This window comes from Pelobates fuscus, chromosome 4 (genome assembly GCF_036172605.1).
Source record: "Pelobates fuscus isolate aPelFus1 chromosome 4, aPelFus1.pri, whole genome shotgun sequence".
Classification (NCBI taxonomy): Eukaryota; Metazoa; Chordata; class Amphibia; order Anura; family Pelobatidae; genus Pelobates; species Pelobates fuscus.
This window is the reverse complement of record NC_086320.1, coordinates 189,607,259-189,621,237: the sequence shown is the minus strand read 5'-3', so window position 1 is coordinate 189,621,237 and position 13,979 is coordinate 189,607,259.

Genomic DNA, 13,979 nt, shown 5'->3' with positions numbered 1-13,979 from the left:
TTACTTAAGTGAAACTCAGCGTTCAGTGGATGATAGATCCAATGCTCTTTAGATGAAATAATTTTGCAGGAGAAAGGTTGCAAGCTTATATTGCACAGGTAAGCAGTGAGTTGGCAATTCCAAAATAACTTTTAAATGATACTTAGCGTTCAGTGGGAGGAATTCCAAAGTTCTTATTTTAGCTGTATCCAGCACGCAGAAATCCTTATGAAGCAAACAGAGATCCTGTTCAGTCCGAGGTCGAGGAGTGGAGAAGGTAGGTTAACGATGTCCAGTCCGGTTCGGTACACGTATCTTTAGTTTGTAGTTGTTGGAGCAGGTAAGAGGTACTTGGTGAAAGTCTCTTCATTAATCCAGCATTTTTAATCTGGCGCGGTCTTGTTATGTAGCGAGAGGAGACCGTGTCAGAGAAGGGGGCGTGGCTGTGCTCCGTTTATGCGGAAATGCCTGTGAAAAGTTGATGCAGATAGATATGCCCTGACAGTACCCCCCTCTCAAGGAGCACACTCTGGGTGCCATTATCTTGGTTTGGATGGGTAATGTCTGTGGAATGCAGAAACTAATCTGTCTGCATGTACAACGGAAGAATCTTCCCATGTGTCTTCATCGATCCCATAACCTTTCCATCTAATTAGGTACTGTAAAAAGCCCCTATGGAGACATGAATCTAGAATTTTCTGGATTTAATATTCCTATTCACCCTGAACTATGATAGGTTCAGGAGAGGTTATCATATCTCTATGAAAAGGATCGGGGAGATGAGGTTTTAGTAAAGGCACATGGAAGACAGGATGAAGTTTGACAGTTGGAGGTAGTTTTAATTTAACAAAGTTGTCGTTGATAACTGATATTATTTGAAAAGGACCGAGGAAGATCACCAATTTTGTACCTAGGAGGAGATTTTCTCTTGGTGTCAAAAAACTTCTTTTGGTTCTCCAGAGCAAGTTTAAGATTCTTCCATAATTTGAGAAATAGAGAGGACATGAAAGCGTTACGATCCGAAACCGAGGGGTTAGAAGATGGAATAGTTTGATTGGGGAATGAAAAAGGATGGAACCCATAATTTGAGAAGAATGGAGTCATTTTGCTACTGGTATGAATAGAATTGTTGTAAGCAAATTCAGCCATGGGTAACCATGTAATCCAATCATCCTGCAGGTATGAACAATAACATCTTAGATACTGTTCTAGACATTGATTGACTCTTTCTGTTTGTCCATTGGTTTGTGGATGATAGGCAGAGGAAGGTTTGCGTTGGATTTGAAGGGAAGAACACATCTCCTTCCAGAATTTGGAGGTAAATTGAGTTCCTCTATCTGAAATGATTTCATCAGGAAGTCCATGAAGTTTCACAATATTATTGATGAAGGTTTTAGAAAGTTCAGAAGATGAGGGTAATTTCTTTAAAGGAATAAAATGGGACATTTTCGTGAAGCGGTCTACTACAACAAGAATGGTGGTATGATGTTGGGAAGGAGGGAGTTCTACTAAGAAATCCATAGAGATGGATTGCCATGGTCTTTCTGGAATAGGTAAATTATCCAATAGTCCAAAAGGTTGATGATGTTCGGGTTTGGATCTCTGACAAGTTGTACATGTTTTAACATAAGAGTCAATGGTTTTGTCCTGACGTGGCCACCACTACTGATTACTACTTTGGGTTTTGCTGGTAAGATCTGAGATAGGGTGTGGTCTTGTAGTAGAATGGGCCAGTGTTTGTTTAGAATTTTCTTTAGTGCCTTATTATTATAGCTGTAATTACATATAATGGGTAAGTTGATTTCACCTTAATTTGGGGTTTTATTCTTTTCTTGTAGAAGAGTATTTTGTGGGATTTTTGAGACTTGTGTATTAATATCTTTTAATCTTTCCTTTTCGTAACCCTTGTCCAACAAGTCGGTAATTAATTTACCCGCTTGTTCCTTGAAATTGTCCTCATCCATACAGTTTCTTTTGATTCGTATGAATTGTGACCTGGGTACACTATTTAGCCATGGGGAGAAATGGAAACTAGAAGTGTGGATGAAGCTGTTAACGTCCACATCTTTGAAGTGAGTCTTAGTTTTGACTTTTCCATTATCTATAAAAATGTCTAAATCTAAAAATGTAACCATATGTTTGCTAAAATTGGTGGTTAAAATGATGCCCCATTCATTGTTGTTTAGTTGATTTAAAAAAGTGTGCAGTGTATCCTCTGTGCCTTTCCAAATAAAGAACAGGTCATCTATGTAACGGCGATAGGTCACCAGGCCCTCCACCCAGCCCTCGTTAAGTTGTAAATACTGACGTTCCCAATCTGCCATGAACAGATTGGCGTAGCTGGGTGCGAACCTGGTGCCCATCGCCGTCCCACATGCCTGTAAATAAAACATGTCATCATACCAAAAATGTAATTGTTAAAATTAATGTTATCCCTTCCATAATAAAATCAATTTGGTCTGGTTCAAATGAATGTGATTGCTCTAAAAATAATCTCACTGCTGCACAGCCCTTCTGATGTGAAATGATGGTGTATAAAGAGCTGACATCTGCCGTTACCAAATAGTAGTCTTGTTCCCATTTAATGGTTTGTAAATGTCTCAGGATACTTCCTGTGTCTTTAAGGTAACTGGGAATACCTTGAACTATAGGTTGGAGAAATTTATCCACATATTCCGAGAATCTACATGATATAGAATTGATGCCAGAAACTATAGGTCTTCCAGGTGGGAACTCTGCATTTTTATGGACCTTAGGGAGGTAGTAGAACACGGGAATCTTTGGGTGTGTTACATTTAAATATTCAAATTATTTTTTATTTAAAATCTCTTTCTGTAGGCCCCTATTGATAAGGTCATAAAATTTGTTTTTAATGTCACTTGTAGGGTCTTTCTTTAGTTTTATATAGGTTGTATGAACGTTCAGTAGTCTCATACATTCTGTGTGGTAATCTTTGATATCTAAAATGACTATACCCCCTCCCTTGTCCGCTGGTTTAATTACAATGTTATTGTCTTTCTGTAATTTTTTTAGAACTTTATATTCGTATTTTTTAAGATTTTGTTGGTGAAGGTTGGCTTTTTTTTAGTTTATTGAAGTCTGACATCACCATTTTGTCATACGTGGCCATTTCTCCTGAGATTAAATGTTTGGGAAAAAATGTAGATTTTTCCTTTAGTGTATTTTTTTCTGTCGTGGTTAAACTATTTGTTATGGGATTTTTTTGGAAGAATTTTTTTAAGCATAGAGTATGTTTACATTAATTCAAATCCACATAAGTATCGAATTTATTTAAATTCCTTGTAGATCCTGAGGTTTTGGATGGAGTGACCAGTCTGGGTGAAGTGATGACCAACAGGGGTACAATCGCCATTTTTCATGTGGTTCTTAATTAAGTGTCTGTGTAGATTCATTCTGGGATGCAGCTTAAGGCCAGTCTCTCAAATGTAGCAACCTTTGCCACACACTGTACACTGTGTCATGTACACCACATAATATCTAGCCTAATAGAAAACATTCTTAAGCCCCTAGTTATTAAGACTGAGAGCTTTACAGGACACTACAGACTTCCTCAATAAACTTAACCAGATAAATGAACTACCTGAAAACACTATACTAGTAACAATTGGCGTGGAATCCTTATACAATAAGGATGGTATTGAGGCCTGCATTCAATTTCTCTCATCCCACAAATCAACACACAAATATGATGTGCAATAATTGCCCAGCTTATAAAATTCATAATCACACACAACTATTTCAGTTTTAATAACAATAACAATAACTACCTGCAAATGACAGGGACAGTGATGGGCACAAAAATGTCACCTCAATGCGCTAATCCTTTAATGGCTGACCTAGAAAACAGATTTTTATGTACACAGCCCCACAAACCATATACATATTATCGTTACATCGATGATATTTTCATAATATGGACAAAGGGAGAAGAAAACCTTATAGACTTCCATAAATCATTTAGTTCATCTCAACCATCAATACACCTTAAAATAAACTTTTCAAATCACAGTGTGAGTTTTTTGGAGAGCACAATAACTGTCACCAGAGGGGCGGGGCCTGACACTTAAGGAGACCAGGCATGTTTCAGCATAGCTCCGGCTCTTCTAACACTAAACTACATCTGAAATTGCTTTTCTGGGACGCAGAAACTCCTCTAACACAGCTACGGACTGACACTATACTAGCCTGAACTGACTATATGTGTGAAGTGTTCCGGTCTGATGGGCTTTCACTATGGTTTCGACTCACGGCCTAGTGCTCCAGATGACAGGGAGAGGCGGACAATCCCCCAGTCTTAAGAGCACTGCTCATTACAGCCTCTCTGCAGCTCAGTTACCCACCCCCGGACCGGTAGGGGTTATCCCAGGCCTCACCAGAACAAGCGACTGAAGGAACTGAAACAGTTTATCTGTCAGTATTGTATAATTTATTTTGTAAATCTAGTAGCAAGCTCTTTTGCAGAACCGCTTACAAAACATAACTGAAAGGAAGTCACAAGCTATAACAGTTTCTAGGTAAAAGGTATGCACCTAACCACAATGCACATATATTTTGTAAGAATAGATTATTGAATATTGAACGTAACAGTAGAAACTACTTCCTCTTTTATGTATTTCGTGTAACCTTTTTGTAACCTTTTGTGTAACCAATGTTCATGACAAATGCTGTATAAGTACAGAGCATTTTGAATACATTGTCAGAAGACTTTTGGAAAGCAACTTGTGTGTGTCTCGTTATTACGCTTCCATAATTCTTCCCTGAATATTCAGCTGACAATCGAGGGTTGGAGAACCGTGGACAGAGAGGGATCGAGTCACTAGACTAGCAGATTTACCTTTCAGGGACTAATCCTCAAAGGCAAAGAAAATAGTAACCTGCCTGACAAGCTAGGGCCTCGTGGTATACCCAAAATGGCTGCCACACTGACTGAACACCCAGTGTCCCATTGGGAAGAAAAGTTTATTGCAGCTTTTGATGATCCCGTATCGAGTCTCGCCAGCAGCAACTACAACTCACCTCGACCGCAGCAGCAGATGTCCCCAGCGGCGATCCAGCAATTGGTCCCTCCTCCGGGCCTGGAGCCAAGATGGAGGTACTGTCATCAGCTGTCCACAGCCCTATGAGGTGGCCTACGGAGCGGGAACCCTGCAGAACAGCATGTCACGTCCTGCTCTGTTCTGTGGAGATGCCTGGCCTTGGCTTCTAGCATCCAGTACTCTTGTTACAATTCTTGTTTAGTCTTTCTTAGTTTTTGGTTTTCTATTCTATGTCTGGTTTTCTTTATGCTGGGATTTCTGGGTTCATTCCTGTAATCCATCCCTGCATTTCCCATTCTCCAGGTTTCATTTAAATGTTTGTTTTATGTTGCCACACCCGTTTGTTTTCCATCATTCACTCTGTTTCAGTGTTCCTGCAGGCAGCTCCTCAAGGCTTCTGCCCTTTCTTGCAGGTAAGTGCTATATATGTCTTTTGGTTGTTTTAGTATACATAAGGCAGTGTAGGACCTGCCAGATATGGGGTACATTGGCGTTGTTGGCAGGCTTATGCAATGTATGATCATATAGTGTGACTAAATCCCCATGATTTCCATATGTAGTACTTAGTTATGTCTCCTCTTGTTTTACCTATGTTATCTTGTCTTGTTTTAGTTTGTATACCCAGCCCATGTACAGTCCTGTCCAGTCATGCCCATGTTATGTTCATGTTTTCCTCATGTCTTGTGTATATGTTCTGGGTTTAGCTTACTATCCTTCTCTGGTTCTGGGTTCTCCTAGTTTTGTCTTGTTTTCATGTTTGGTGCCTATCTCTAGTCTTGCCTTGTTTCTAGTACTGGATACAATCTTGCTGCAGAGCCTCCCTATTAAGCTCCTGGGAGGTCTGCTTAACTTCCAAGCTCCTAGTTCCTGGTATCCGCTTAAGCTGATTCAGGGTCTTGGTATGTGGCTGCACAAATGCTGGTGCTCAACACCAGGGGGCGTGCGGTTACCCTGCACCAGACCCTGCTAATCCACCTCCATGCTGTGACTCCTACTTTGAACATCAGGCATACCTGGTCCCGGTCCTGCACCGCTGCCCAGACAGCGTCTGGGTTCCGGGCACCTAGCCGCCACCTTGACACAGCAGTCCTACCAATGCACCGGCTCAAACACCGACCTGGGCACGGAGAGGGGAGAAAATTAGGTCCCGCAACATTCATCCCCATAAGCTGGGAGATCGAAACCCCCATGTGGATGTTGAGAAGTGCCAGGATCTTTTTCTGCTTCACTATGTCCCCATGGGAGCACAGGGACCCCTACCGGCACACATGGAAGCGATACCTACCTTCAGCACCTGGCAACCAGCAATCCCAGCGCTGCTTACCCAAGCGATCAAAACCCATGCTACCACGATCGAAGCTCAAGGGGAAAATCCCCCATCCTCAGCACACTCCCCTGTACATCAGGGTGATGGCGAATGATTCTGGCACTCCTGGACTGAAGACCGAGGGAGATCAAACCCCGGCACGTATTCTACTCACCCTGAGGAAACAACCTTGACATCACTCTACACCACATGGCACAGTGAGCAGCCCAAAAAGCGGGAATGACATGGGGAAACTTGCACTGGCTTGGGACCAGAGGAGTGGACTACTCCTCTGAATCACTGGGACTTTCCTTAACTGTGGAGGTTGGAGGCTTAATCTGGGCATAGGCTGAATTATTGGCACTAGGCTTCATTTATGTGCAGTTACTCTAGGCGTAAGCTTGACATCATTATAAAACATGTTATGTTATGCTAGCACAAGCTAGGTGCCACAGATAATTTGTGTTACTAGTACACCCCTTCAAGCTTAACCTGTCTAGAACACTGACATAAGATTATCACTAACCAGGTACGACTATCACCACGTTGGTGTTTAATTAAACTTGTCTTTAGCCCTTGAGCATAATCTTATATATAACCACACTTGTCTCTAAACGCGGAAATGAATAAGACATACCAGTTTCATGACATCTTTTGTTTACTTCCTTTACTCTCTTTAGCATATTAACACATCATAAGGGGAGCTTATAACTTGACACATAGCATTACTGCCGTCACTTTTCCCTTTCATTGTTCTCACACTATTATGCCACTCGGCCTGCATAACCTTACTCAGGGATGGGTCTATATGTTTATATATATTTTTATTTACATTGTCACACAAAAAGTGCAGTTTATACTGGCAGGTTTCTGTTTCACCTGAATGTCTATTGTTCCTGGTAATGTTTTACCCGAGCACCTCCTAACTAGACAAGTATGACTAGCCTATTTACCATTATATTTACAAAATTGTGCCACTTTCTCGTGCCATGTATATGTATTACGCTGATATGATTGCTTGCTTGCTCGCTCATGCTGTCGTGGCATCGTAAGCTATTTTGTTATCTTGTGCACATAAAAAAATAAATAAAAAACATATTAACTGCCACAAATGGCATTCTTCATTTGTCTGTTTATAGAAAACCCACAGACAGGTACAGCTAACTCCACAATTCCAGCTTCCATCCACATCATACCAAACAAGGTATCATCTACAGTCAGGCTATCAGATACCAGCGCATTCGCTCTGATACAAAAGACAGAGATCAGCACCTGAGTACACTGTCAGAGTCATTTAGGCAAAAGGGTTACAAGGAAAGGACAATATCTAAAACATTTAATCTGCCCTAAAAATACCATGGGGAAGGTTCATACAATAGAAAGGAAAGGAAAACAAAACAAGAATCCCTCTAGTAGTTACTTACAACCCAACTCCAGAATGAGTACATACAATTATTATTGAAGAGCTACAACCATTCATTTCAGAGGACCCCACACTCAAATAAATATTTCCCTAAGCCCCCATACTAGCATTCAGACAACCATCCAACCTGAGACAGAGATTGGTCCACACCAAATTTACCACAGAACAGAAGCTCACATAGAGTGTACGATGCAAAAAAATCACTCTGCAAACTGTGTCAACATATATGTGGCAATAACACAGCCAGACACAATAACAAATCGTACAACATTACCCCTTCAGGACCGCTGACGGTTCAGGACCGTCAGTGGTAAAACGTGCGTTTGGACCGCTGACGGTCCTGAACAGTCATAACGGTCTGGGGCTACTTACCTGATCGCCGTCGGTCCCACGGTGGCGATCAGCACTCCTCCCGGTCCAGGGGGACTGCCTGTCTGCCCGGGCAGTCTCCCCTCGGCAGATCAGGACCCCACGGCCACGTGATCACCCGATAACATGACCGCAATAGGTGTTCATGTGTCTGCCTGCAGGGGGACTGTCTGTGCTGACAGGCAGTCTCCCTGCAAGTAGAAAATAAAAAATAAAGTTACAAAATAAAGCAATCAGTGTAAAAAAATAATAATATGTATATATATATATATGATATATATACATGTATTATATCTATATATATAATATATGTATATGTATCATACATATATAATGTATTTTTATATTTACATATACGTATATTAATATAAAAATACACTTATATTTAAATTACACACGAATATATACCATATATATAATTACTATATATGGTATATATATATATATATATATATATATATATATATTCAAATGGAAAGAGTGCACTCAAAGGTCTTCTTAAGGATATAAACGATTTATTTTGCCAAATTTCAAAAGACATACAAGTCGACGTTTCAGTCCTCGTGGGACTTTTTTCAAGACAATGAAAGGCGGAAAAACAGTGATTTAAATATACATTGCAGGTGATTTGATTGGAGAGTAGATTATATGAAAGAGAGGCTGTGCAAACGTGAAAAAGGTTATTCAACTTTGAAAATAGGGATTAACCCCTTGAGTGCCTAAATAAAAAAGGCCTGACGGTGATTGTGGTTACGGCCAAAAATCTAATAATCTGCGCTCGCAGACATATTTTAAAATTCAAGGATAAGAAATAAGAAATACCAAGGCCACCTTAGAATGACTAAGGATTTAAGGATCTATTTGAATATTTTAACAAATTTGTTAAACTGAGTTAAACAGTATTTTACGTTTGCTACATTTTTAACACTAACATAAGGTGGCTGCGTATAAATTGGAATTCCCAGTATCAATAGAAACATTGTAACAAAACTTCAAAGTATGTTTGAATGCCCCGCCGGGGTACTATGTATGTACTTAATTATATTACAAATTAACGGCCATACAGTCTATAGAGTATGACAGGAGCAACCATCAGCCAACATATTCTAGCTAAATAAAAATAATAATAATATATGAATACTATATGAATAATATGTAGTTGAAACAAGTCTCATGAGTTAATCACCAGTTATGATTTTTCTATGACCTTTAGTACAAATATATCAATTACTGTGGTCTTCTTTTATCTTTTCGGGATGAAGCAGCTGAGTGGATTGATTTCATTAAGTCCCCCCGGGGACAAAGTTCCTAATGTAAAGATCCAGAAGGCTTCGCTTTGAAGAAGTAGGACGTCTCTGTCGCCCCCTCTGTTCGGGGCCGGAACATGTTCAATGCCCATAAATTTCAATGTGGGCAGTGTGTGCCCTATTTCCAGAAAATGTTTGGCTATGGGGGTGGTTGCTATGCCGCTAGATAACGCAGTCCTGATAGTGGATCTGTGTCCCCTCATGCGCTCCCTGAGGTCATTGGACGTTTTGCCGATATACATGAGTCCACATGGGCAGATGATGCGATATATTACATGTGTAGTGGTGCACGTGATCCTTTGCCTTATCTTGTATTCTTTACCTGAGCGAGGGTGGTAAAACGCTTTGCCCGGGGTCATACTATTGCAAGCCATGCATTTCAGACAACGATAACAGCCTGGGCTTTGAACAGACTGATGCGCCATAGATATATCCGTATGGACCAGATGATCTCTCAGGTTCCTGTTTCTCCTATAACTGATCATAGGGGTATTTTGGAATATCGTCGGTAGTGTTTTGTCTTTTTTAAGAACCTCCCAGTTGTGTCTTATTTTCTGGGACATCTCTCCCGATAATGAATGGAACGTTTGAGGGAAGATCATTCTATTTTGGTTGTTTTTAATTTTAGGGCCGTTTGTGTAATTTTTGAGTGCTTTTGAATATGCACACTCCAGCAGTTGTCTTGGATATCCACGTTGTGAAAACTTTTCAAACATTTCTTGTACCTGGTTTGCTGCTTTTGTAGAATCAGAGTTGTTCCTCAGTATTCTCATAAATTGAGATACCGGTAAAGATTTTATAAGGTTAGGTGGATGGTGACTGCTGGCGTGTAATAGCGTATTGCGGTCAGTTTCCTTGGCAAATAAAGTGTACCCCAGTTTGTTATTTTCTATGAAAATTCGAAGATCCAAGAAGTCAATTTGTTGGTTGTTAATTTGATGGGTAAGTCTTACTGGTGAATCCAGTTGATTCAATGACCCTATCATATCATGGAGACTTTGTTCTTCACCTGTCCATATGATGAGCACGTCATCGATGTATCTCAGGTATTTCAGGATATGATGACCATATTTTTGAAGAATGTGTGTCTGTTCATATGCATGCATGTATGCATTAGCATACATGGGTGCCATAGGGGCACCCATCGATGTTCCGGATATTTGTATATAGAATGCTTTTTCAAATCGAAAATAATTAAGTGTAAGGCATAGTTCCAATAATTCAAGTATATATTCAATCGGGGGCTCTATACGTTCTTGGTACTGTGTTAGTACTTGGCGCATCGCCTGGATTCCCTCCTCGTGGGGAATTATGGTGTATAGACTGCTTACGTCGATGGCTGCTAAGTAGACTCCTTGTGGGGGGAGTTCTATAGAGTTTAAGGCTTCTATGACATGCGCAGAGTCTTTGACATAGGTAGGTAGTGACATTACCGGTTTTTTAAATTTTGCGTCTAACCATTTCCCTATGGGTTCTAATAATCCCCCGATCGCCGATACAATCGGACGTCCTGGTGGGCACTCCGGGTTTTTATGAACCTTAGGCACTGTGTATATGATCGGGCACCGAGGATGGGTTTCAAACAAGTACTCATATTCCGTGGTGGTGAGGAAACCTGCTTCTAAGCCCCTTTGCAGCGTCTGTTGGACAACTTTACTGAATTCGTAGGTGGGGTCTATTTGCGTATATTCATAGACTCTGGTATCCTTTAATTGTTTAAGGATTTCCTCCTTATAGTCGTCATATTGTTGGACGACTATTGCGCCTCCCTTGTCCGCTGGACGTATGGTAATGGACATATCTTTAGCCAGGCTGTTTAAGGCTTCTCTTTCATCTTTAGATAAATTCGGGCGTCTTTGGTTCCGGGTAGTTGTAACCTTCATAGTATCAAATTTTAACATTTGTGAGAACGTTTTTAATGTAGGGTTTAGGTTGGAGGGGTCAAAGGTGCTTCTCATTTTGAACTTTTCACTGTTGTCCTCGCTTTGATGTTGTTGATTAGAACTTTTAAAGAAATCTGCTAAACGGAGTTTTCTATTAAATTGAAATTGCTCAATTTCCCATTGGAATTTATTAATATTAGCAGTCGGAACAAATGAAAGTCCTTTATTTAGAAGCTTGTCCTTTATTTAGAAGCTTGGCAGTTTGTATATATATATATATATATATTATAAAATACAAATAATATGTTAATAAAAATAAATAAAAAATAAAAATAATTTGTAATAATTAAAAAAAATATATATATATATGCAATTTTATTCTAACAGTATTTTGATATTGATATATATATATATATATATATATATTTATATCAAAATACACTTAGAATGTAATGATATATATATCTATGTATAAATAAATAAAAATAATACGAAATATACAATATGTCCTTATACATAATTACATAAATAATTTCATAAATATACACGTAGACGTCAAATATATAAATATGTATATATATTCAAATTCTACGTGCACATTTATGTAATATTTTTACCTAATTAAGTAATTTTAATGATTGCCATTTGAGGGACCTGCCTGCCAACCCAGGCCGAAAGTCCAGATAATTTAATTTGCTAGCACTGTGTTTAACCCTGTAACTTTCTATGACATGACACCCTAAAACCTGTACATGGGGGTACTGTTTTACTAGGGAGACTTAGCTGAACACAAATATTAGTGTTTCAAAACAGTAAAACATATCACAGCGATGATATTGTCAGTGAAAGTGAAGTTTTTTGCATTTTTCACACACAAACAGCACTTTCACTGAGGATATTATTGCTGTGGTACATTTTACTGTTCTGATACACTAATATTTGTGTTCAGCGAAGTCTTCTGAGTATAACAGTACCCCACATGTAGAGGTTTTATAGTGTTTGTGAAAGTTACAGGGTCAAATATAAGGCTTGATTTTGAGAGCGTATGGTAGCCAAGGAATGAGAATTAGCCCCATGATGGCATACCATTTGCAAAAGAAGACAACCCAAGGTATTGCAAATGGGGTATGTTCAGCCTTCTTTAGTAGCCACTTAGTCACAAACACCGGCCAAAGTTAGCGTTTTTTGCATTTTTAACACACAAACAAATATAAATGCTAACTTTGGCCAGTGTTTGTGACTAGGTGGCTACTAAAAAAGACTGGACATACCCCATTTTGAATACCCTGGGTTGTCTACTTTAAAAAAATATGTACATGTTAGGTGTGTTTCGGGGATTTATGACAGATAACGGTGTCACTATTGATACATTTAAAATATGTATATATTGAAACAGCAATTTCCTACTTGTATTTATAGGCCTATAACTTGCAAAAAAAAAAGCAATAAAGCATGTAAACACTGGGTGTTTTTAAACTCGGGACAAAATGTTGAATCTATTTAGCTGTTTTTTTCATTAGCTTTTGTAGATAAGTAAAAGATTTTTCAAGTAAAAGTCCAAAAACATGTTTTTTTTTAATTTTTCACTATATTTTATAATTTTTTTAAATACAATATATGACATAATACAAATAATGGTATGTAAAGAAAGCCCTTCTTGTCCTGAAAAAAACAATATATAACTTGTATGGGAACCGTAAATGAGAGAGCGGAAAATTACAGCTAAACACAAACACCACAAAAGTGTTAAAACTGCTCTGGTCCTTAACGTACAACATCGCAAAAACAGGCCGGTCCTTAGACCGCACAGATGACACCCCTGTAAATACCAAAGGCTAGTACAAATTCAGGGATAGTCAGTTTCCTGTTTAGGCGGGCATCCCTAGACCTGACAACAACAGATACATCATCATAAGCATACGTCTTATTCTCAACAATATCCTGGGAGGCAATCAACAGGGAAGCCAGGTTGATGTCTTTACCTTCCAGGATATCCCTTTTTATGTGCTCAGGTATCATATGAGCCGGGCTAACTTCCTGGTCATCCAGGGTGATGGTTGGAGCAACTAATGGCAAGTCGGCTGGTGCTTGTGAAGCAGCAGCGGGTGGCCCTGCTAGAGTAAGGGCCGTGGTGACCGACTCAAGTTTCTCCAGCCTGGAGTTGACCTTGCTCATAGACGCCATGAGTGAGGATAACATGGTATGTATGTCTCCTGGGTTGGACTGGCTAGGTCCTTCCCCGGCATCCATGTTATTTGTAGATGTGCGTAGCAGTTTGAAAAGTTCTGCTTTCCTTGCTGTAGTGGGGTAGGGGATTTGTCGTCTCCTAAATTCCATGGTTATACGCAGGATCGTCCAGGATCTGATCGATGCTGGACTAGCTAGCTCTCCTCCTTGTGTGGGAGTGACAGCTCTAGCCGGGGTGCTAGGCAGGGAGAAATCCTCTACACCTTCCTGAGACATACTATAAACAAAACAATTAATTAGTATAGGAAACCACCAAATTGTACTGGCAGGCTAGCTAGGCCGGATGGCGAAAACATTATACTTGTTGACAGATAAGGCCCTGCTAATTGCCAAGCGGCTTGAGAGGCTCTATCTATGCGTTGGCGCGAGGGGTTATTGAGGCCACTCGTCGTAGTGGCAGGAGTTTTA